Here is a 22,137-nt window from a genome sequence, read left to right on the forward strand (position 1 = left end):
AATGAATTTTGTGACTTTCTGGAAAGTGCAGCGAGATTAAATGTGGGGAATTCAGTCCCTGTGTTTGTGAGCTGATGTTTTCCTCTCACAGGTCAGTGCCTGCATTGAAATACCAAGAGGGATCTAAGGGCTGGTGTACGCTGGGCACAGGGGTGTTTGCAGAAGGGGCGGGCCTCAGGTGGAAGGGGCGGGGCAGGGCGTTAGTCTCCCCCAGCTGGCGGTTCTCACCCTGCCCATGGTGTTGCAATGACAGAGGCTGCCCAGGCTGCACTTGTAGTGAGGTTCCCCCACTACATGGCCGCACAGAGGCTGCAGGAGACAGGCAGGTGGCAGCAGGGGAAGTGGCGACACAGGAGCTCTCAGCAGCAGGGTGAAGGACAATGCCGTGGAGTGGCAGCGACGCAGAGTGAACAGGGCAAACCGAGAGCCAGTTGAGGGAGTGTCGGCAGCAGAAGCGGAGGTGTCTTTTGATGCCTTCCCCTCCCTCCCCCACCCCTGGGGCTTTGCTGCCCAAGGGGAGTGGGGGTTGGGGGAAGGAGAGCGGAGGGGTCTCTTAAAGGAACATTGGATTGGACTGTCACACCACAAGGTGAGAAACTGAGGCACAGCACTGCCCAGTGTACTCTGGGGTGGGGGGGTTGCTGATGAGCGTAGATTTGAATGTGGTTGTGGGGTTTTCCCAAACTCAGGCTTGATTCTCTTTCCCTTTTAATAGAAGTTCTCATTGGCTCTCTGCCCAGGCAGAGCTGGGGAGTGGGGGGGTGTTGTCTTTTCCCCAGGCTGAAAGGTGACACCTGCCTGGCGAGTGAGGGTCGGTTTGGGTGACCCCCACTCAGGGCAGGCTGAGGGCAGGTCTCTGCCCTTTACTCAGCCCAGGAGGAGTTTTTTGCACTAACATCCCAAGTGTGCAAGTCCGTCCCCGCAGAGCAGCCCCAGAGGGTGACCTTGAACAAACTGTGGAAAACGGGACGGGGGTGGGGGGTAATAGGCTCCTATATAAGAAAAAGTCCAGCCAAACCGGCCTGTCCCTTTAAACATGGGACATCTGGTCACCCTGGAGCAGCCCCGCACTCCTGCTCCCCGGTTGGTGCGTTTGTGACCCGGGGGCTGAAGCCGACGCGAGAAAGGGAAGGGAGCGAGCTCGGAGCTCTCCGGCGCCACCTGCTGGGAGCAGAGGGCAATGACTGAGCGACGTCCTGGCTAATTTAAATATCACCTGGTTCTCTGCCGGGTGGCTCCATGGCAGAGCTCGGGAGTGGCCTGAGTGTGGCAGCACCTCATTTGCATATATTAAAAGCGGCAGTTTGGGGCCATTGGGGTAAAATAGGAGTAAGTTTTGGGGTTGGGCCCCACATGTTTAGTGCAGGCTGTGGGGAGCCGGGCTGAGCAGAGCCTGCCCCGACGGGGAGTGTGGTCACCCTGAGCTGGGACCGTGTGGCCAGACATGGGGAAGGGGCTGTGAAAAGTAGGAAGTGTCATTTGTGACTGGGGGAGAGGAAGTGAGACTCCTGCTTTGGCGGTTACTGGGGGGAGTGACACAAGCTCCTGGTGCAGGCTGCTGCTATGGGGGGTAGGACAGGTGGGGGTGGGGCTATCTGGGTCCTTGAGATGAGGCGCGGTTCCTGATTGGCTGGTGCTGGCCTGCCTAGTGTTTTCTGACAGCTGATCTCCCATTGGCCCTCGTGCGGGGCGGGTCTCTGAAAGCTGGTCTCCCATTGGGCCCTCCCCAACTGACGTTTCCGACGGGCTCAGCTCCCATTGGTGACGTTGTGTGACAGCGATGCGGGGCGGAGCCGCCAGGGCCTTGTGCGCTCAGAGCTCAGCGCCGCCCGTGAGAAGCGGCGCGAGGCCGCGCGGGGCGGGTCCCGCTGCCGGGCGGAGGGACCGAGACCGCAGCCGCGGCGCCGCCTCCCGCCTGGCGCGAAGCCGCAGCACCGGGGGGGTCACAGGGCGCGAGGCGCTTCCGCGCGCGGCTGGTTCCTGCCGGTCGCGGGGTGACGGGTCCTGCCCGGGCGGCCGCGGGGTCCCGATGGCAGCGGGGGCTCTGGCGTCCGCCCGCCCGCGGCGGCTGGGAGCTGCAGGGCCCCTGCACTGGCCGGGGCTGCGGCTTCCTCACCCCGGTGACTGGGAGCTCCCGGCTCTGCCTGCGGTGTCTGAGCGCCGGGGCTCCTCTCCTGCCCGGGCGGCCGGGAGCTCCCTGGGCTGCGGCTTCTCCTCACCCCGGTGACTGGGAGCTCCGGCTCTGCCTGCGGTGTCTGCGCGCCGGGGCTCCTCCTGCCCGGGCGGCCGGGAGCTCCCGGGCTGCGGCTCCTCCTCACCCCCGTGACTGGGAGCTCCGGGCTCTGCCTGCGGTGTCTGAGCGCCGGGGCTCCTCTCCTGCCCGGGCGGCCGGGAGCTCCCGGGGCTGCGGCTCCTCCTCACCCCGGTGACTGGGAGCTCCCGGCTCTGCCTGCGGTGTCTGAGCGCCGGGGCTCCTCTCCTGCCCGGGCGGCCGGGAGCTCCCGGGCTGCGGCTCCTCCTCACCCCGGTGACTGGGAGCTCCGGGCTCTGCCTGCGGTGTCTGAGCGCCGGGGGCTCCTCTCCTGCCCGGGGCGGCCGGGAGCTCCCGGGGCTGCGGCGCTGCAGGGTCTGTGAGCAACGACGTGGGGCTGCGGGGCCCTCCCGCCATCAAGGCCTGTTGGGAAACCCTGGGTCCATCCACAGCGGCTGGGAGCTCTGGGGTCCACTCGTAGGAGCTGCAGGGTCCATACGCAGTGGGGTGGGGCTGTGGGGGCTCCCCGCCACCCATGGCTGCTGGGAGCCCCAGGGTCTGCCTGTGGGAGCTGTGGGGAGATGAGCGGTTTGGGGTGGAGGAGGGGGCTCCAGGCTGCAGGGTGGGGCCGAGGGATTCAGAGTGCAGGAGGGGGCTGTGGGTTGAGGCAGGGGGTCGGGGTCCAGGATGGGGTGATGGCTCTGGGGTGGGGGCAGGGATGAGGGGTTCCAGGTGTGGGAGGAAGCTCTGGGCTGGGGCAGGAGGTTGAAGTGCAGGGGGGTGAGGGCTCTGGGGTGCAAGAGGGGGCTCTGGGTTTGGGGGGGTTCAGGGCTGGGGCAGGGGGTTGGGGTGCAGACTTACCTCGGGCGGCTCCTGGTCAGCGGTGCAGCAGGGGGGACCTACTGGCCACTTCCAGGGCACAGCGCGGTGCCCTAGGACATGTAGGGACCAGCCTGCCTGAGCCCCGCAGCACCGCTGACCGGACTGTATAACCTGGTCACCCCACTGGGAGCTCCAGGGTCCCCCTGTCACATGTGGTGTCTGGGAGCTCTGGGATCCACCCACAGCAGCTGGGAGCTGTGGGGTCCATCCGTGGTGGCATGGGCCTGTGGGAGCCCCTTCCGACACTGGTAGCTGATAGTTGTGGGGCCCCCGCCAGCCGACAGCTCCAGTCTTGCTGCCCCAGGGCTGAGGCGGAAAATGTCACTGAGATCCCTGAAAGTCACAGTTTCTGTGACCCCCTTTATATAATCTGAGCCTTAATGGTTTTTGACTGTCTCTCTCAATCTAGAGATCTGTTCTAAGGCAGATGGGACAGGGAAGACAGAAGCTCACCCCCCAGCACAGGTTTGGGCAGCAATGGCTCTTGGGCTATTTGCTGTGCATGCAGAGGACTTGTCCAGGCCGGTGGAGCAGCTCAGCCAGATGAGGAGCTGGAAGAAGGAGACCTGAGCGGCCTGGAGATCCCTCTTTTTCTCCACAGCCACTGCCTGTCAGCAGGGTTCCCCCTCCTCCTCCTCCTCAGTGAGACCAAATCTAAGCACCTAGATAGCTGGTCTGTCCGCTGCACCCCAGTCCCTCATGGCTGAGCCTCCCTGCCAAAGTCCTGTACCTGGTTCCAGAGAATTGTCTCACATCTCGCTGGGACCTCGACTTCTTGTGCCCAGAGAGTCTCGGCCCCATTCAGTAGAGGACCTGAGAAACACAGTGTCTGCCTTTTCCAAATAAGTGCTTGGAAAGGTTTTGTTCCTGTGACCACGTGGCCTAATGGATAAGGCGTCTGACTTCGGATCAGGAGATTGAGGGTTCGAGTCCCTTCGTGGTTGTGCAATTTTTACCTTTGTACTGAAAGTCCTGCTCCCTTCAGGGCTGGAACCTCTTCTTGGCTGCTCAGGCCAATGCTCTGGCTTCAGCTAGCGCCCCAGGAAGGAGTTGGGGGGTGGGTGTCACAAAGGCTGGGGCATGAGCCCCAGGTGCTTCCAGTCTCTCCTTTGCCCTTCCTGACTTGCCAAAGAAAATGGGCGGCTGCCCGGGCTAGCGTGTGGAGCAGTTTCCCTCTTCCAAGTGTGCGCCTGTCCCTGTGCTGGAGGGTACTTGCTACATAGCACCTTGGGAGCCTGGGTGTTTCTCTGCTTCTCGCCAGCTGGGGAAAAGCCTCTTGGGGTAAAATCTCCTGCCCCACTGCCAAAGTGAGCACCTGGAGTGGGAACAGTAAGAGGCCCCACCAGGAGGCTGGCCCTGCTTTCCTCCCATCTTCTGATGTTGGCCACAAAGCATCAGCAGCTGGTTGTGGGTGGTTTTCAGTGGGGGTTCGGCATGCCAGGGAGCAGCCTGGCTGGGTGTCTCTGTGGCTGTCTGCTGGCTACGCATAGGCATGGTTCTCCTCTCCTCTTGCCCTGCCCTTGGTTGCTCTGTGGCTTTTAAGCTTCCCTTGGAGCTGTCAGCACCAGCCGCCTCTGTCCTAGGTGCCCAGAGGAGGAGAGGTGCTGGGCTCCAGCCTGGGACTCTGCCTCCCTCCTGCCTTTCCCTGACTATGAAACCTGGCCCTGACACTCCTTTCTTTAAGCGCCATGTGGGCAAGAGGAAAAGTGTGGTAGAAAGCACAAGGGCCAAACTTGTGGGCATCAGAAATCCCAAACACCCAGTCAAACCATAGCCACTTCTAAACCCCATTCCCACCAGAGACCTGGCTCCAGTGGGTATGAGTCACTCAGCACAAGGTAAACAACTCATTCTTATACAGCTGGAGATAGGAAAGCGCTTGGATCTCCAGGGATTTACCATAATGTCCCACTGAGATTTGAACTCAGATTCCAGCATGCCAACCATTACACCATGGGCCCAGCTTGTGCTAGTTTCTCTGAACATTGGTGACCCTATCATAGAATACCAGGGTTGGAAGGGACCTCAGGAAGTATCTAGTCCAACCCCCTGCTCAGAGCAGGGCCAATCCACAGACAGATTTTTATCCCAGATCCCTAAATGGCCCTCTCAAGGACTGAGCTCACACACCTGGGTTTAGCTGGCCAATAGTCAAACCACTGAGCTCTCCCTCCCTCACAGGCCCAGCTTGTGTAAGGGACTGTTGGCCCTTTACTAAAACTGAGTGGGGTTTTTTTGGTTGGCTAGTTCCCAGTTCCAATAGAAGGGGGAAGGGTCAATGGGAAATCAGGACCCTGAGACTGACAGGCCCCTGGGGCAATGGTCACCAACTGGTAGGGAACAAGTGAGAATTTGTTAATGAGTAAAATTCCTGGTGAAAATTGGCAAAGCTGTGGAAATTTTGAAAAGTTCCAGTGAATTTACACATGAAGATACAAACAGAGAGAAAGAGAACATCACAGACTGCACAGGCCCACACAGACATAAACAAAAACCAAACCCACACAGCACACAGAGCCATATACACACAAGGGAAAGCCACACAAAACATAGAACAAATCCACACCAAAAAATACAGCAAAAGCCCACAACAAGAAAGCACAAAAACCACATACCAAAAGAATACTTAGCAAAAAACAATCTGCATGCAAAAGTCACACACACACACACACACACACACACACAAAACTATGCAAGGCATCCACAAAAATTATACAGGACCCACATGCACATCAACATGACAGACAACAAAAACCCAACATACAGAAAGCCAGGCAGGGTTTGAGTCTCACAGCGAAGAGGGTGAGCACACAGGTGGTTTGGGGAGCAAAGACTGAGGGGGAGTCAGGGGCAGTGCTCTGAGCTCTGCTCGACCCCTCCTGACACAGGCGGCTGGTGGAGAGCAGAGCCTGGTAGATCTGTGGAATCTGCCCTGCTCTCTGTAAAACAAGGGGACCTCGGTGTCTTCTGAGCTGCACTTGTATTTTCTGCAGGCAAAATGATTGGCAGAAGCCATTTGCTTAAAGGAAACTAGTGCTGTAGGTGAGGTTTGAACTCACAAGCTCAGCATGACTCCACTCAGCACTGCTCTGTAAGTACTGGGCACTAACCCATTGCACCACTGGACCCTGTTTTCAGGAGTTTGTCTCCATGTTCCATGGATGGATTAGCGGAGTGTGTGTGTGTGTGTGGGGGGGTTTGCATTAGCTAAAACAAATCCATATTAAAGGCTGCAGGATGGCAGCAGCAGAGGTGGGGAGCCTCCTTCCATGTGATAGAGCTGGTTCCCCCTTCCGTTGCTGAGGGGAAGGTTGGTGCTTTGAGCCCACCCGGTGCTGGAACGTCCCATGGGGGAGATTAACAGGACTCTTGAGAAGAGAATGCAGGGGAAGTCTTTTCTATCCCTGCCTAGCTCCATTGGTCTCCTGTGGCCCTTTCGGCTCTCTGCTCCCCTGTTGGGGAGTTGCAGAGACAAGCCCCCATCTGGGGAGTCACCGAGAGGCTGTGTCCCATGGCGTGTGTGGGGGGGAGGGGTGGGATGGAGCTCAAGGGGAGAAGGTTGTGTGTGACAGTGTGTGGGGGATGGTGTGTTCCTTAGGATAGAAATGATGGAAAACACAGGGGTAGTGACAGTGAAGCCCCGTGTCTGAGTGTTATGACCCTGTGTGGTGCAGCCGTTTACCTTCCCCTCCTATGGTCTCAGCTTTCATTGAATCCAGCATTTTTTCACCTGTCCTCACCACAGAGGTGTCCCATGTGCCTCAGCTACCGAGTGTCCCTCTTAGAGACGCCGAGGACTGGAACTGATTTCAGCTGCTGGACAGCTCTGCTAGGTCTTTATTCATTTGCACAGGAAAATGCTGAGTGTTTAAATTCATTTCAAGCCCCCTGCCCCCATTCAGCGAACTCCTGAACATACTGGAGATGGGTCTGGAAATCGATTTTGATTCGAAAAAGTTTTTAAAAGGGATCACTTGGATTGGAATTAGGAACCCATTACTCTGCAGGGAAACATTCACCCACTGAACTCTACTCTCAACAGAGAGCGCCATGTATAGCCCAGAGCAGGGACAGTTTTTAACCTGGGGGTTAGTAAACTTTCTCGCTATACAAACACCACAGCTTACAAACTCCCCACCCCCGCTCTGTGTCACCAGAGCACAACAACAACTCTCCTTGGAGCACACACAGCTCCCCAGCTCCCTGCCCGTCAGTCTCTCCAGCATTGCTCCAATCCCTTAAAGCAGGGTCTCAACCTCAATTTACCTTAGGGCCAGGGCCAGGGCCAGTCCTCCAGTTCTCCCAGTGGGCCAATAATGTCACTCATACCGCCCAGAACCTGCCCCCAAAACTCTGCCCCTCACCTGCCTAAGGCTCTGGGAGGGAGTTTGGGTGGGGGGAGGAGGTCTAGGGTGCAGGCCCTGGGCTGGGGCTGGGGATTGGGGTGCAGGGTCTGGGAGGGAGTTTGGGTTGGGGAGGGGGTCTGGGGTGCAGGTTCTGGGATGGAGTTTGGATGCTGCTGCAGGCTCTGGGCTAGGGCAGGAGGAAGGGGGAACAGGAGTAGGGGTGGGGTTGCGGGAAGGGGGAGGAAGATTGGGGTAGGCGGGAGGGGTGTGGGAAGGGGAGGGGTGCAGGCTCTGGAACGGAGTTTGGGAACTTGGGGGTGCACAGGGAGAGGCTGCAGGCTGTGGGAGGGAGTTTGGGAGCTGGGGGGTGTGGAGGGAGGGGGTGCAGGCTCTGGGAGAGAGGTTGGGGAGGGGGGTGCAGGCTCAGGAAGGGGGTCAGGAGTGTGGCGCTTACCTGGGGCTCCAAGGCAGGGCGGGCTGGGGGTCCCATTGGCCACAGGGGTGATCAGGCAGGGGCAGTGCGCGGAGGCCCAGCCCCACCCTGCCCTGCCATGGGGAGGGGCCGGCAGCCACTGGAGCGAGCAGGCAGATGCTGCTCAGCTCCGCTGCACTGACGGGGCCCCTGGGGGGGAGCGCCTGGGGGCAGCAGGTGGGGCCAAGGGAGTGACCTGGTCCCAAAACTGCTGGAGCCCCACGGGCAAGACCTGGGGACCAGGACTGCCAGCCAGACAGACACCTTTAAGAGGAGGTGTCCCTCTCCCTGTCACAAACTGATCTTCCTCCTTCAGTTCAGTGACAGCCTGAATTGTTCCTTATCCCGCCAGAGCCAGAGGACTGAAAGCAGCAACATCAAACCCCTGTGTAGCTCGCAGGAATGGACATAAACGCTCCCTGGTATCTGAGGAGATGTTCAGCTTTGCCCTTGGTCAACTTCAAGGCTAAAGGGAAAGGAGGTGGCGCCAGGTATAAAGAGTGAAACACGACACATCATAGTTATGCCCATGGTGGCTGCAAAATCTTTTGATGTACTTCTTCTTATCAGCAGTGTATTGTTTTCTCTGGAGTCTAGGCCTTGACCAAGAAATTTGTATCTTGATAAAATAATCGACTGCCCCTGGTGAAGGCAATGGACTTGACACCCACTGGGGTGTCTCAACACAGGTACAAGTACTAACAACAGTGGCTGCCTTTAGCCATAGATTTTAATCGGGGCAATAAATACAAACCCCTGTTAAATCATTTCTCAGCCTGAGTCCTTCACCCACATTCCCTAGAGCATTGGGCCACCATGTGGACGTTTCATTTCTGACCTCAGTTTCACACAGAGACAAAATTTCCTTTACACAGATCCATGAACAGCAAAACCTCCCTGTGTCTCTGGTCTGAGCCAGGGCATTCGATTCCAGTGAACCCTTCTCTCCTGCAATGGAGACGGTCAGACTGAGGGGACGTGGCACCTGCATCCCTGCCAGGGAGATATTGGCTCGGCTCTTTCTTTCTGCTGCTGCTGTTAGTCCATGAAACATCAAGGGTGAAATGCAAGACTGAATTCACGCACCAGCCCTCAGTGCCCCAGAGAAATCCTGCCCCCTGCTATTGGAACGATGTGCTGGAGATTTGACTAGGAAAGGGACTGTCTGAATTGTCAGTGTGGGGAATGAACAACAATCTACAGCAATGTCGTTCACACAAACACTCTCCCATCCTGCTCCAACCGGAAGGGAAATGGGCAGGAATTCTCGCTGTTCAGCCAAGGACACACTTACACTAATGCAGCCATGAGTGTGCTGGGGAAGCTGGTCTGAGCAAACAATTTGAAGTGACAATTCAGTGAGAACAGAATCATCATGTAGTGAAATAAGTATAGCTTAAGTAGTTGTGGCGGAGGGGTTAAGGTGATGGACTAGAAATCCATTGGGGTGTCCCTGCGCAGGTTCAAATCCTGCCAACTATGCAAGTGCTGCACTGTTGTTATTATTGTAGTCTTAGTACCTGAGCATCCACAGTGCAAACTGGAGCCAGATCTAGTTTCACTCTGTCTACACTTAAAACACTGCAGTGGCACCGCTATAGCAGTTTGGAGTAAACAGTGACTGGAGGAGTTTTCCCATCCCTGTAATAGCTACATGGACAAAACCATTCTTCCTTTTCTTTAGCACTATCTAACCAGGGCTTAGGTCACCTTAACTCTATGGGTTTGTGGGGGGGGGGTCACACCCTGAGAGTCGTCGCTCTGCCAGTTCAGTGCCCACCGTACACCAGCCCTTAGATCCCTCTTGGTATTTCAATGCAGGCACTGACCTGTGAGAGGAAAACATCAGCTCACAAACACACAGACTGAATTCCCCACATTTAATCTCGCTGCACTTTCCAGAAAGTCACAAAATTCAATTTATTCTTGCTAGGACAGAGAAAAAATAAGTGACACTAAGTTTTTAGCTTGGTTAAATAAATTTAAGTGTTTAATTAATATAGTAAAATCTGTACTGATTCCTCTAACTAACACCACAGCGTGAAATAGGAACAGAGACAAATCTTGTCGGTGACGAATAATTTCGCAAATGATCTTCCCATTATTAATTTCCACGCTGCCCCCACTGGAGGTCTGGGCATCTCCAGTGTCATTGCTCTGCATTCACCTTCCCCTTAGACTTGTTCTCGGACATTCGCCTTCCTCTGCAGCGTGGGGCACAGGTCACTTGCTGGAGGATTCCCTGCACCTTGAGGTCTTTAAGCCACCATTTGAGGACTTCAATAACTCAGACATAGGTTAGGGGTTTGTTACAGGAGTGGGTGGGTGAGATTCTGTGGCCTGCATTGTGCAGGAGGTCAGACTAGATGATCATAATGGTCCCTTCTGACCTTAAGTCTATGAATCTATGAATCTTTTCCCAAATTTGGAAAATTGTGCAGTTCAGAATGAGAATAGTGACCCCGTCTCCTTCCTGCACCTGCTCTACATTGCTCCACAGCAGTTTCTCCACCTGCAGAGTCACCCCAGCACGGCAGTGCAGCCACCCAGGGGTCAGCAGGGGCCCCTGGCAAGGACAGTGGGTGCAGCTAACAGCCCGGTGTGCCTGGCCGTGAGGCAGCTGTAAAAAAGCAACCCTCCCCGCCCAGAAGTACAGAGACTGAATTCCCCAACTTTAACATCATGACCCCCTGTAGAAAGCCACACGTGTCAGTTGTAGTTTCACAGGGAGAGGCAAAAATCAAGTGACAACAATTTTCAAGTTGAGTAAATAAAGTTGAGGAGATAGTTATTAACCTCCCAAAAATATACTAAAGATCCCTCAACATAACACCTGAAGGTGAAATATGAACAGAGACAAACCTTGTCAGCAAAGGCTCATTTCCCAAACGATCCTCAAAATGTTACTAATTCCCACCCCTCCTCCGCAGGAGCTCTGTGCAGTGTAACTGTTCTGCAGGCAGCTTCCCATTCAATGCTGTTGTGGGACATTCCCAGGCCTGGAAATGTACCAAGGACAGAATTTGAAGAGCAAACCTGGCTCCCCGCACCAGGCGGGATTTGAGTGTTTTGTCCCTGTCACTTAGTCTGTGTCAATAGTACAGACACCATGGGCAGGACTCCAGGCTCTGCTTGAGGGATCCCGGCACAGGGCCTGGGGGGGGGGGGGAAGAAAGGAAGATAGATTCTAACCTGTGCTCTGGAGAGGAGGTAATAAGTGAAGCCGCATTTTTAACTCCTCCCCTCCTCAGGGCTGGACTTCTACATTCCACAGGGCCAAACAAGGGGGTGATGTCATTTGGCTAATGAAAACCAGTGCTCTAGGTAAGGCTTGAACTCACAATCTCAGCATAGTTCCTCTCAGCACTGCCCTATAAGTACTGTGCGCTAACCAATTGTGCAACTGGAGCACCTGTTAGCTGTGATTCTCCAAGACCCCTAGGCTGATAAAGGCAAGGAGTGACCCCAAAACATTCTCAGTGGGGTTGAGAGCCGGTAGCGACAAGTGTTGTACTCGGTGGGGTGGATTCTTCTTAAGGGTTCCAGGCCCCATTTGACCCTTTTGTTCTTCCCTGTGTAATAACAGAGCTGGTTAAGACTCAATGGAGAGTCTTGCTGCAGACCAGCAGATCTGAAATCACTGATAACCAGCTCTAAGCATTAGTCCTGCTTTGGGACAGTGTCTCTCATGCAAGAAACTGCCCAGTCTGCGCTAGCAGTGAGGCTCCCTCACTAACAGCTGAAATCAGGGAGAGCTGTGTGAAGTGCAGGGACCCAGGGGTGCCTGAACAGGGGGGAACAACACCCCAGGGCTTTTAAAAATGGGAGAGCTCTGCCTTGCCACTTTGTAATGACCGTAAGGGTGGGGAGGGGGCAGAGAGCAGTGTCTTGGAGAAAGAGGCAGTGTAGGAGTCCATCTAGCTCTGAAACTTGTCTTCTGACAGTAGCCAATACCAGGTGCCCCAAAAGCCACGCCCAAAGGTACCACTGGGAGTTGAACCCAGGATCTTCTGTTTACGAAACAGGTGCTTTAACCAGCTAAGCCATGGTACCTGCTGTTACTTAAAACATCATGTTTGCCCACACCTGACTCTCTGCCAATCCCCACTGAGCTCTGACAAGTGTTGCTCGTGTTTGGATTCTGTAAAGCAGAGGAGCAGGTGACGTTTTGCTCCCAAGGTGTGTGTGTGATTCTTTGGACAGGTCTACACTACAAAATTAGGTTGGTGTAATTACATTACTTAGGCTGGCAATGCAGTTCTATAAACCTAATCCCGGTGTAGATAGCAGCTCAGCTGTCAGAACTTTCCCTTGGAGCAGGGGGACACTGAAAGGGGAGGGACCCAGCCTCTGTAGCAGAAATACAGGGCAGGCGAGTTCACAGCAGGCATGGTGGGATACTGGTGGAGACCAGTCATGGTGATATAATGACCAGCAGCATTTACACTGACAATTTATCACTTGAAGTTTGCTGCAAAAAGCTCTAGGCCTCTCGTCGAGGTGTTTTTTATTTTGTCACCAAAACAGGGCAGTTTTGTCGCCAGACGTGGCATTGCAGTGTGTGCACCAGCCACAAGCTGCCGAACGAGGGAGCATTGTCTGTTTTTCACACACCTGAGCAATATAATTCTGCTGAAAGAATTAGTGCAGACCTGGCCAAAGATTCACACACACACACAGCTTGCAAGGAAAACGTCACTTGCTCCTCTGCTTTGCAGTATCCAAACACATGCAAAGTGTGTCAGGCCCGGTGGGGCTGGCAGGAGTCAGGTGTGGGCAGACACTGTGTCCTAGGGCTTGGCACTTACAAATTTGCAGCGGTGCTGCCGGGTGTGAAAACACACCCTCTGCCGGGCTGCAAATTGCGGCGCTACAACGCGCATGTGTAATCAAAGCCCCAGCGCGGGGAGCCGCGCGCCCAGCGCTGTCCGTTATTCCCCACAGGGAGGTGGAGTATGGACAGCGCTGGGAGAGTTTTCTCCCAGCGCTGGCGCTTTGACTACACTTAGCGCTTCAAAGCGCTGCCGCGGCAGCGCTTTGAAATGCAAGTGTAGCCAAAGCCTCAGTTATAAGCAGGCACCATGGCTTAGCTGGCTTAAAGCACCTGCCTTATAAATAGGAGATGCTAGGTTCAACTACCAGTGGTGCCTTGTTGAGTAACTCTTGGGGTACCTGGTATTAGCTACTTTCAGAGAACAAAACAGAGCGTTGGGTGGGCCTTTGGTCCAGCCCAGTATAGCTGTTTTTATGGTTTAAATTACACTCACAGGCACTGATAACAGAATTACTGAAAGTTTGGGAGTTAAGAGCTGATAGGTCAGTGGTCCAGCCTGTCACAGATGACCCTCCTCTCTCTGGGACAGGGGCAGGTCTGGGCTCTCACACCAAATGGCTCATTGTGGCTGCCAGAATCTGTGGGCAGCTCATTTAGTTTACATGGAGGGTTGAGTCCTGCTTCATGCACCGTGTGTGAGAATGAAAATCCTAAACTGCCCTTTGAAATAACGAATGCAGCAGGACGTGTTATTGTCCCTGCCCCAAAGCAGACAGACCAATGGAGAAATGCCGTTGAGTCCAGGGTAACACTCCACTGCCATTTTACCTTGTTTGCTGGCTAAACTCCCTCCCTACCTTGAGGGCTCCCAGAGCCCGGTATTGAGCCTGAGCCAAGATGTCTACTGTTATATCCTTGGGGGCAGCCGGTTTAGGAAGAAATCACTTGAGGCCAGACAGGAGACAGCTAACAAAACCACCATTTTATTTACAGACACACAGCTCACCCAACCGGCCGAAACAGGCTGGGCTATCCCCTAATAAACTAACTCAGTTGCCATAGCAACAAAAACCATGACAACCAAATAGAGAACAGTGCCCAGAGGAGGGACCGTGTGACAGGCTCCAGCCTGGGGCTCTTCCTCCCTCCTGCCAAGCCCTGACTATCAATCCCAGCCCTGACCCTCCTTTCTTCAAGCGCCATGTGGGCCAGAGGAAAAGTGTGGCAGGAAGCACAAGGGCCAAACCTGTGGGCAGCAGGTGAAGCCCAACCATCAAGGTAGCAAGTTCCACAGCCCCAACCCTTTGTGGCCTTCCCAGCCAAAGACCTGGCTCTACAAGGTGTAAGTCACCCAGCAGGAGGGGATAGACTGGCTCTTGCACAGCTGGACACAAGGAAATTGAGCACTGGGAGCTCCAGGGCTTTACCACAAGGTCCCACTGAGGTTTGAACTCAGATTACAGGATTCAGAGTCCTGAGTGCTGCCCATTACACCATGGGACCAGCTCAGGCTGCCTTCTCTGCACAGTGGTGACCCTCATGGGGCTGGTTTGTGTAAGGGGCTCTTGGCCCTTTACTAAAACTTAGTGTGTGTGTGTGTGTGTCGGGGGGGGGGGGGAGGGTTGGTTGGCTAGTTCCCAGCACCAATAGAAGGGGGAAGGGCCAATGGGAAATCAGGACCCTGAGACTGACAGTCCCCTGGGCAATGGGGAGAGGCCAAAGCTCCAAGTTAGCCGCACTGACAGGCCAGGCAGTGTAATGAGGGAGTCACCAGGCCAGGGGGTCCCATCCTCCGTGGGATCTGGAACTGCTTGGGCCAGAGTGGGGCGGAGCTAAGGAGAGAGCAGGAGCCCGAGAAGAGCCGGGGAGCAGAGCTGCACAGGTGTAGTGCCAGAAACTGCTCCCTGTAGGACTTTGCTACCTGCAGCAGTTACTGAGACCTGAGGTTGTTCTTATTTGCTGACTTGTCCTAATTGGCTCAAACTTGACAGTGGTTTCTCTAGCAAAGGCCAGTCCCTGCCCCCTTGGTCCAGACATCCTCATTCACACCAGGCTGGGGTGACCAGAGGTCAAAGATGAAATATCAGGACGCGGGGGGCGGAGCAACAAAAAAGCCGCGGCTCCCCACCGCCAGGCGGCAGTGGCACAGCCCCGTCTCCACCCAAGTCTCGGCTCCGACCCCCGAAACACCCCCAGCTCCCCCATCCCCTCGCTCCTGGGCCCAGCCTGGGCTCCGAGCTCTGCAGCCGAGCTGCACTCCAGGTCCCTCCTGCAGCTCCCGGGCAAGGGGCGAACCAGGCAACCGGGCCCGGGCCCTCCTGGCAGGAGCGTGTCTGCCCCACATGTGTCTCCGCCCCCCGCCCACCTGGGCCCTGCCCGCTCCGCACTGCCCCCAGCCCCACTGTGCTGCCCCGCAGGCTCCAGGGCTGGAGCAGCCTCCATGCTGCGCTCCCGGCCATGGCTATGGCCCGTGTGCAAACCTGGGAGGGAGGAGGATGCCGCCTGCTTGGGGAAGAGGCAGGGCCAGGGCGGGGATTTGGGGAGGGATCCAATGGGCAGTGAGGGGGTGGGGCTGGGGGCAGGGCCAGGGCGGGGATTGGGGGTGGGTTCCAATGGGGCTGTGTGGGGGTGGGGCTGGGGCCAGGGCCAGGGCAGGTATTTGGGGAGGGATCCAATGGGGGAAGGAGGGGGCGGAGTCAGGGGGGTGAATGTCCCTCCAGGCTCTGCCTGTGTGCCGGAGCAGAGGGCAAAATTGTTTGTTTGTCCAGTGTCCCAACCAAACATCAGTCGGGACATGGGACAAATAAGCAAATATCGGGAAACTCCCGATAAAATCGGGACGTCTGGTCACCCTACATCAGGCTTCAAGTTGAGAATCATTTCCCCTTCCCGCTCTGTGGGACGGGAGACTTTTAAACCCGCTCTCTGTGCGACTGCACATGGCTAAGCAAAGAGAACAAACCCCCAATCCCCCCTGTGCTTTGGGAGCCAGGTTTGCGGGGGGAATTCTGTAGTTCAGATGACGTCACGCCTGGGCATTGTGATTCTTTACCAGTTTCTCTGGCACTGGGGAAGTTGTGTGCTCACAGCTGTGATGGCCGAGTGGTTAAGGCGTTGGAGTCGAAATTCAATAGGGTTCCCCTGCGCAGGTTCAAATCCTGCTCACAGTGAGGCCTGTGTTTTAGCCAGTCTCTCACCCGGGCAACACCTCTGTACAACCCCCTGAGACACTCTCAATTCTCTCCCCACCCCAAGTAAATCCTGTTCTGCTCCTTTCATAGAGATCCCTGGGACACCCCCTCACACTGTGTCCCTGAGGGGTCAGGCAAACTCTCAGCACCTGAAGCCTCTGCCACTCACCTGGTGCCCCATAGATCAGCCATAGTCCTGGTTCTGCTCCTCTCTCTAGGGTGTGAAAGGAGCCAAGTCAGCGACTCCATGGGAGCTACGGGGCTGCAGAACCAACAGAGAAAAAATAGGTGCTCAGCGCCCATTGGCAGCCAGCTCCACTCGCACACTACAGGCCTTGGATCTAAAAGGGGAGTGTGACGTCTGGTGGTCAGAGCGGGGGAGGGGGGGCTGGTGGTCAGAATTCCTGGGTTCTATCTCCGGGAGTGGGAGGGGAGTGGGGTCCAGTGGTTAGGGTGTGTGTCGGGGGAGAGCCAGGACTCCTGGGTTCTCATTCTGGCTCTGACTCTCTCTTGTGCAATCCCTCGGCAGTTACCCAACTCGCCAGCGTGTGGGAGTGAGGGGTTGGGGCTGGGTTGCGACATGGCCCAGGGTCTCATACTGCCCCTTTGTTACCCAACCCGGGGCAGGGTGGGGGATGGTCTGGGAGACCCGCTAAGAAAGGCGCTTCTGGTGGGTTTGGGTGTGGGTCACGCTGCCCCCTGCTGGATAGACCCCTCTAGGTCAGAGCCTGGGTCAGACCCTGGGAGCCCAGCCCCCTCTGTCGCCATGGCCATGTCTATTGGTCTCCTGGAAAGGTCCATTCTCATTGGCAGCTGTCCAGTGGCAGTGAGTTCCACAGGCCTCGGCACACACTGTGTGGGGCAGGAGGTCCTTGTGTTGGGAGCAGTGGGAGTGAACTGTGTGCGGTTGTGCCTCTGAGCACGATTCTGAATAGTCTGGTGTGTGTGGGTGGGTGATTGTGAGTGTGGCTGGGGGTGTGATTGTTTCTCTCTTTGGGGGTTGGGCTAGCATGCCCCTCTGGGTGTGTAGTGTGTGAGTGTTCTTGGGATTGCGTGAGTCCCTTTGTGCGTCAATGTGTGTGTGTGTGTCACTTGCTGCAGGATACAAAATCCCGCAAAGCCACCACACACACACACACACACAGAGTGGGACTCAGCCCCACCAGCAGGGGGCAGCAGGGACACACACGTCTCTCCTGGGCCAGCTTGGACAATTTCCCATCACGACCCGGCACAGTGCTGGTGCCCCCACACGGGGGTGGGCAGTGACCGGGCAGGGGGGGCAGATGTGCTGGATTCAGAAGGAAGCACTTTGGGAAAATCAGTCACGGCCCTTAGCAGAGCTGGGACACAGACCCAGTGACCCCTGCACCACCCTGAGAGGGGAGTGGGGTCTAGTGGTCAGAGCAGGGAGGGGGCTGGGCACCAGGGCCCCTGGGTTCTATCCCTGGGAGTGCAGGGGGTCTAGAGCAGGGGGACTGGGAGCCAGGACTCCTGGGTTCCATAGGGGAGACTGTTTTTACCTGTGCTTCCCTCCCTAGAGATCCCAGCCCAGCCCCCCTAGTGGAGAGTGAGTGGGAGCGGGGGAAGTTGCTCTCCCACTTCAGAAACATGATTCAACCCCCAACCCAACCGTGGGCTGTTCCATTATGGACCCCTCCCTCCCGAAGGCAGACAGTAGAAGCCCCGCCCACCAGAATCAATGGGCGGGGGGGAGGTGTCTAGTTGCCCCCGCAACAAGCCCACTCATGGTTGCAGAGAAACCCCACACAGGCCCCTGCTAGGACAGGATCTCCTGCTCCCACCTGATTTCTTTTCACCATGAGCTGCTCCCCGCCAGGCACCACTCCCCATTCACACGCCCTTGGTCACTATGCAGCTCAGTAGCAATCACTGCCCCGACGTGACTCCGGCGCAGGCACCCACAGCACGAACTCCCCACACCGGATTCTGTCCACACGCAGAGAATTCTCTCCGCCGGGCTCCTTCGGTTCCTCTCGCTGCTCCCCGTCCTGCCGCCAGACACTGCTCATCTGCATAGCCCCGCCCATAGGCACGTGACGCCTTCTGTCGTTTTGGTCTCCAGTGAAGCAGTTGCCTGCGGTGAGTGTTCACGTCACCTCACGTCACAGCCCCAGCGCACGTCACAGCCGCTGGGCGGGGATTGTCTGTGAGCCCCGCGCTGGGGGCGGGGCTTCAGGGAGAGACCCAGCCCCATAGACAGACTGGGGCAGGGAGATATTGGGGGAAGGGATGAGGGGATGGGGGGAGAAGGGGGGAGGGAGAGACCCACCCCCATAGACCTGTAGGGGCAGGGAGATATTGGGGGCAGGAGGGGAGAAGGGGGGTTGGCAGAGACCCAGCCGGGGGTGCAGGGGACATGGGGTGGGGTGGAGGGAGCTGGGGGAGAGAAGAGACATGTGGGGTGGGGGTGGGGTGTGTGAAATGTTGGTCCAGGGAATCTGAGTCACTCCCAGGACATGCTGTGCAGGGGGGAGCACAGGGGCAGGGAGAGAGCCCCAGCCTCACAGAGCCCCAGAGGGATATTGCGGGCAGGGGAGGGGATGGAGGGAGGAGAGACCCAGCCCCATAGACCCCCAGAGGCAGGAAATGAGGGGAGAAGGGGGAGGGAGGGATCCAGCCCTATAGACCTGTAGGGGCAGGGAGATATTGGGGGCAGGAGGGGAGAAGGGGGGTTGGCAGAGACCCAGCCCGGGGTGCAGTGGAAATGGGGTGGTTTGGAGGGAGCTGGGGAAGAGAAGAGACACATGGCAGGACACACCTTGGGACAGGGAAACTGACTCACTCCGAATACATGCGGAGCAGGGCAGGGCGGAGGCAGATCATGCTGGTCCCAGGGTAATTTCGGGGGGGGGTCTGAGTCCCCACCCAGCCGGGGCTCCTCTGGGCTGAGGAGCCCTGGGGTGGGGCGGGTGCAGGGGCTGGGTGTGTGTGTCAGGCTGGGGGAGCTGCCTGGGCAGAGGGGCTGGAACTGGGGGGGCTCCAGGCACCAGCACACCCAGCGCGTGGTTGGGGGACAAGCTGCGGGGGGGGGGGGGCTCTGCTGGTCACCGCGAGGGCAGCAGGCACCCCAACCCCTCCCCCACTCAACCCCCCTCGCCCCACTCCTCTCCCAGAACTGGGGGACAACCCAGGCATCCTGGCTCCCAGCCCTCCCCCACTCTACCCCCTAGCCCCCACTCCCCTCCGAGAGCTGGGGGAGAACCCAGGAGTCCTGGCTCCCAGCCCCGCCCTTCCCCCACTCTACCCCCATAGCCCCAATCCCCTCCCAGAGCTGGGGGAGAACCCAGGAGTCCTGGCTCCCAGCCCCGCCCCTCCCCCACTCTACCCCCTAGCCCCACGCCCCTCCCAGAGCTGGGCCATTGGGATTCAAGGCAGCGCGGAGTGAAAGGGCTTCACCCCCAGCTGGGCCTGGGGGGCAGCAGCGGGGGGGGGGAAGCTGAGCTGCCTGGGGCCGCAGGGCCCCTCAGCCCCATCCCCTCCTCTCCCTCTGTAGGGCCCCGACACCCGTTCAACCCCTTCAACCTGCCCCTGCAGTGTCCCTCCGTCCCCTGTGACCCTCCCGCCAGCCCCACCCCTGGCGTCCCTCCCCACCCCACTCTGCCTGGCCTTTCCTTCGCCCTCCGCCCCCGACCGCCTCCTCTCGCCCCACCCCGACATCCTCTTCTAACCCTAACCCGTCCCCCTTCCTCCTCCTCCCCATCCCTGTCCTCAGCACCCCCAGCGCCCGCCCCTAATTCCCTCCAGCCCATTTCTCCATTGCTGGGCCCCACTTTCCCATCCCCACTCCCAGTCCATCCCCAGGTGTGAGGTTCCTCATCTCCAATCTCTGCTACCCCCAACCTGCCGGGTTCCCCTTTTCAGCCACTGTGGGGTCCTCCAACCCGCCCCCACCCATCCACTCTGGGCTCTAAATCCCACATTCCCACAATGCACCTTGGTAACCCCACCCTCCTCTGTCCCTAATCCCCCTAGTCCCTTCCCTGGGGTCCCCCTGGACACCCCAACCCACAGTCCGGCCCCCACATACACCCCAGTCACTCATTCACACGCTGAGCTAGTCCTTCAGGGGCCCCCACAGCCCCCCAAACTCCTCCATCCATGAGCCCTGTGGGCCTGTGGCCGGGAAGTGGGGGAAGCTCCCACTCTGGCTGGGCTGGGTGTGGGTGTTAATCTTTTCCTGGCTTGTGTGTGCTGAGCTCACAAAGGCTTTTTTCTCCCTCGGGGTGGGGGGTGGTTTTGGCCGAAGGTGACGTGCTTTGGTAGCCCTGTGGATGCTGCGTGGTGTCTGGAATGGGGCGTGTGTGTTCCCATCATGCCCCTTCCCCTCTGCCTGCAGAGCTGAGGACAGACAGGCCTGAGGAGCAGAGCAGCAGCTCTGGGAAGGAGAAGAGCAATATGAAGATGGAGTCTAAGATGAGGCCAGGTGACTTCTGTGGAGGGAGACATGCTGGACAGCGCCAAGGATTGGGGAGACAACCAGGTGTGAGCCCAGGGCTCAGATTTCTGATTGTAGCTGTGATGGCAGAATGGGAGGAGGGTTGAAGCCGGAGCCCTGGGGTGCGGGAGTAGCGAGAAGAGGAGCCTCGCCACCATTGCTTTTTCTTTTCCTCTTGTGTTGTGTTTCATACCAAGGGAAAAGAAGTCGCGGGGACGGAGTCCAGTCCCGAGGTGAGATGGAAAGTGAGCGAGAGCAGTGACAGGGTGAATCCTGTTGATGCCAGGCAAGACCTGCCCAGCTGGGATGAGAGTAGCTGTCTCTATCGCTGAGAGAAGTATCTGGTTTGGGGAGGGCTCTGGTCACAGGCCTCCTGGCTCCAGGCAGGGACTTCCCGTTATCTGGGTGTGGGTTTCCGGACTAGCTGTGGCTTCAAGGGAGATGATGTTGCCATTTGCGGGGGCTGATCATCTCTCTGGCCAGGAGTGGTGTGTGCTCCCTAGCAGAAGGTTGGATCCATGAGGGTGACTCCCTGTTCTGAGTTTGTTTCTTCCTCCAAGGTTTCTCTCTCTGTGTTGGCCAACTTACACTCAAACTCTCTCTCTCCTTTCATGGACACCTCTCATGTTCAGTTGCCTTCATCCTCTTCCTCTGCTCCTCCTCCCCCAGTCTCCTATGGGCTCAGCTGGGTCTGTCTGCCCACGGGCAAGGTCTCTGCCATACTGGGAAGGATGTGTCCTGCCTGCCAGGATAAGGGGGTTGCTCCTCCCACCCCCTATCTTCAGGGAGACCTCATTGGTGTAACTGGGTCACAGCATGAGTGGCCAGTCATGTCTTTGGGGCTGTGGGGTCTGAGACCGAGAGGGGTGGGCTCGTAGTCATGGCTTTGGGCACAGGATTAGAGATGCCCAGAACCCCCGTTATCACCCGCTAGCTCCATTACTGCATCACCCAAAAGCCTCGCTCAGGGTCCACTATGCCTCCTTGTGCTGGGCACTGCAGGGCCAATCAGAGGGACAGCAGGCTGCATGAGGAAATAGATGAGTGTGTGAGGCAGATGGGTGGCGGGGGGTGGCATACATTGGGGACGGATGGGGGGGGTTGAGAGTTGGACGGACAGCGGGACAGATGGAGAGCTGCAGGGACGGATGGTGACATCACAGGCTGGACTTGTGATGGGTTCAGCTCATGGCCGCTGGCCCTGTCATCTCCTGCCCCCATCTGCCCGTCTGACTCTGCCCCTGTCTCTCGCAGGCAGCACTCAGCAGAGTCTGGCCCTGTCGTTACACTGGTGCCTACATGCAGTGCACACCTGTGTGTTATGTGCTCCTGGAGAGCTCAGGCAGGGACAAGCGTGCGGCTCACGGCTGCTGAACCAGCTACTCCAAAACTGCCACAGATCTCCCCCTCCTTGGGCAGCAAGACCCTGGCCGGGGGGTTCCCTGTCCCTCCTCGCTGCCTGCTCAGCACAGAGACCAAGGTCACCTGCCTCCACCCAGCCTCTAGCTGAAGCTGCCCCAGCCCCGAATTGCTGGTATCCAGCCTGGCCGGAGTTGGTGCGATGTCCTAGTGGAGTCCGTTCTTTCTCCCTGGTAGATGACAATTTTCCCCACTGCAGTTAGTTGCTCTTTCTCTGCTTCCCCATAGCCCCTCCCCAGTGATAGGGCCCCTGCTGGCCAGGCACGGGAGTGTCCTGTAGGTGCCTTCTTGTAGGAGCAGTGACTCCTGGTGGCGAGGTGCAGCAATGCCTGGCTTGTATCCC

General features: G+C 57.4%; 4 non-coding genes and 1 pseudogene across 4 annotated transcripts; 2 read left to right on the top strand and 3 right to left on the bottom strand.

The window, feature by feature from the left end:
- The window catches only part of LOC120375816, a 647,258-nt pseudogene that overhangs the window by 337,989 nt on the left and 287,132 nt on the right, over window positions 1-22,137 (bottom strand).
- On the top strand, window positions 4,005-4,077 carry TRNAR-UCG. The gene has a single exon. It is a non-coding gene; the product is annotated as a tRNA-Arg (tRNA).
- On the bottom strand, window positions 11,931-12,004 carry TRNAT-CGU. The gene has a single exon. It is a non-coding gene; the product is annotated as a tRNA-Thr (tRNA).
- Window positions 14,157-14,228, bottom strand: TRNAQ-CUG. Its single transcript has one exon. It is a non-coding gene; the product is annotated as a tRNA-Gln (tRNA).
- Window positions 15,814-15,895, top strand: TRNAS-CGA. The gene has a single exon. It is a non-coding gene; the product is annotated as a tRNA-Ser (tRNA).

This window comes from Mauremys reevesii, linkage group 12 (assembly GCF_016161935.1).
Source record: "Mauremys reevesii isolate NIE-2019 linkage group 12, ASM1616193v1, whole genome shotgun sequence".
Lineage (NCBI taxonomy): Eukaryota > Metazoa > Chordata > Testudines > Geoemydidae > Mauremys > Mauremys reevesii.